General features: G+C 57.4%; 1 non-coding gene across 1 annotated transcript in view; it reads left to right on the forward strand.

Annotated features, from left to right (window-relative positions):
- Nucleotides 1-2,280: 2,280 nt before the first annotated feature.
- Nucleotides 2,281-2,500, forward strand: part of LOC126436855 (small subunit ribosomal RNA) — a 1,910-nt gene continuing 1,690 nt past the window's right edge. Inside the window, exon 1 of the ribosomal RNA XR_007580973.1 lies at nucleotides 2,281-2,500. This exon is cut by the window's right edge and continues 1,690 nt beyond it. This is a non-coding gene — a ribosomal RNA (small subunit ribosomal RNA).

Genomic DNA, 2,500 nt, shown 5'->3' on the forward strand with positions numbered 1-2,500 from the left:
TATGTTGCGCCTTAACCCAACCTATGTTGCGCCTTAACCCAACCTATGTTGCGCCTTAACCCAACCTATGTTGCGCCTTAACCCAACCTATGTTGCGCCTTAACCCAACCTATGTTGCGCCTTAACCCAACCTATGTTGGGCCTTAACCCAACCTATGTTGGGCCTTAACCCAACCTATGTTGGGCCTTAACCCAACACACGTTGGGCCTTAACCCAACACACGTTGGGCCTTAACCCAACACACGTTGGGCCTTAACCCAACACACGTTGGGCCTTAACCCAACACACGTTGGGCCTTAACCCAACACACGTTGGGCCTTAACCCAACACACGTTGGGCCTTAACCCAACACACGTTGGGCCTTAACCCAACACACGTTGGGCCTTAACCCAACACACGTTGGGCCTTAACCCAACACACGTTGGGCCTTAACCCAACACACGTTGGGCCTTAACCCAACACACGTTGGGCCTTAACCCAACACACGTTGGGCCTTAACCCAACACACGTTGGGCCTTAACCCAACACACGTTGGGCCTTAACCCAACACACGTTGGGCCTTAACCTGCTCTGTAATTGTCATACGACGCGTTAAATTAGTGTAGTGTTGCCTAACTGCAACCCCCGCAATATAGTTTGCTACTCGCACTGCCCGGTCCCCAGTGTATCGCTTCATGTTAAACACCTTGCAGCTATACACTGTAATGTGGATGGCAGCAGGACGTACATGCTCAATGCCCTTTGCAGTTGTTCATTGGCATTTGCAGTTGTTCATTGGCATTCGCATGGCGAAGCACTTAGCCTACGCTGTGGTACGGCCTGTGTCAACTGTCCGCTGATGTTGTACGTCCAAATCACACACTGTACTGCACATTGGTCCTCATGTACTGAATGATACATCGTGGTACATGTGACCGTACAACGACTGCGCCAACAACGGCGAACCATGCGGTCCAAATGTTGTGCACTCAGCTACGTGTCGTCTCCCTATAAGAGCTGGATTGCAGTGTGGTATGCCCTGGATGGCGATCAGCATGAGCCGTCTGTTGATGTAGTGGCGCGTGTTGTCAGACGTAGTCGTCTCTTCTCACACACCGTGATAGCATGGTGCACTGCGTTCCACATCTGCGACATGCGACAGAGGCCGGTTGACAGTCGTTCGCGCAATGGACATCGCATACGTACGGGGGCCACCTTCCACGTGTTCGCGAAGCGTGCACATGTTGTTGCGTGTATGTGGGCAGACATAGTGTGTCGTGACACCTGACACAGGCATGCAACAATCGTTGAATTTGCAAATGGCGATGGACGCCTACGTTTGCTGGTGACGTTACGCAAATGAACAACTGGTAAACCGTTGTGGTGCGGTTGTTCTCGCTAGAGGTGAATCAGTGATGGCGACGATCGGTTGAGCTACCAACCGGTTGTTCCAGCGATACCCACCATGCCCACGAACGTGAATGGCATCTGGGTGTGAAGCGATACGCGGCGGTGGCTGGGTGGGACCGTCCCCGGCCGGTGAGGGGGGGCCTCCCGGCGTGCTGGCCGCGCGGTGCGTGGGCGCACGCGCTACAGCCGGCTGGTGGGGGCGGCCAGTGGCAGGCGCGCCGGCCGACGGAGGCGGCAGGCGGCGCAGCTGCGCGCCGGCGCACCCTGCACGCGGCGCCGTGCGGCCAAAGTAGGTCCTCGCGGGCCCGGTGCGAAGCGCGGTGGACATCTGCAGTGTGCTGGTCCGATTGAGGACTGTGTGCGCTGAGGATGCGCCGCCGCCCGGCGCTCGGCGCCGCGACGCCGTCTGCTGCTCGGTCGCCTCTGCGGTTCTCGCAGGTGGTTTGTATCGCAGCTGTGCGGACGTGTTGGCGCGTGCGCTGTGCTGGGAGAGTTCGCTTCGGCACCCAAGTGGGGCTTTTGTCCTTCTGTGGCGCTGGCGTTGGAGCTGCCGGTCACCGTAGGTGGCGCGTGTTGTCTCCCGCCGGCAATGCCACGACAGCACGCTCCCGGGCCTCTGTCGGCAGCGGCAAGCTCAGTTGGGAGCACGGGTGGTCGCACCTAAAGCGTCTACTCGCCAAACCCCGGGCGATTGCGCCTCTCTCGAACCCGACCAAGTACTTAGGACGGCGCTGCGCGCCGCCGGGACCTGAGAGGGTTTCGAGGTGTATGGTGCAGGGGAGCTCAGCCTCCTCCTGTTTGCAGAATAATTGAGCGGACGCTTGCGTGTTCGCGCGGGCCCCCGGGACACACTCCCGGGCGGCCGGCTGCTCAGCTCTAGTTGACGCAGCTCCCTGGTTGATCCTGCCAGTAGTCATATGCTTGTCTCAAAGATTAAGCCATGCATGTCTCAGTACAAGCCGCATTAAGGTGAAACCGCGAATGGCTCATTAAATCAGTTATGGTTCCTTAGATCGTACCCACGTTACTTGGATAACTGTGGTAATTCTAGAGCTAATACATGCAAACAGAGTCCCGACCAGAGATGGAAGGGACGCTTTTATTAGATCA

Source organism: Schistocerca serialis, unplaced genomic scaffold (genome assembly GCF_023864345.2).
Source record: "Schistocerca serialis cubense isolate TAMUIC-IGC-003099 unplaced genomic scaffold, iqSchSeri2.2 HiC_scaffold_1249, whole genome shotgun sequence".
NCBI classification, from domain to species: Eukaryota; Metazoa; Arthropoda; class Insecta; order Orthoptera; family Acrididae; genus Schistocerca; species Schistocerca serialis.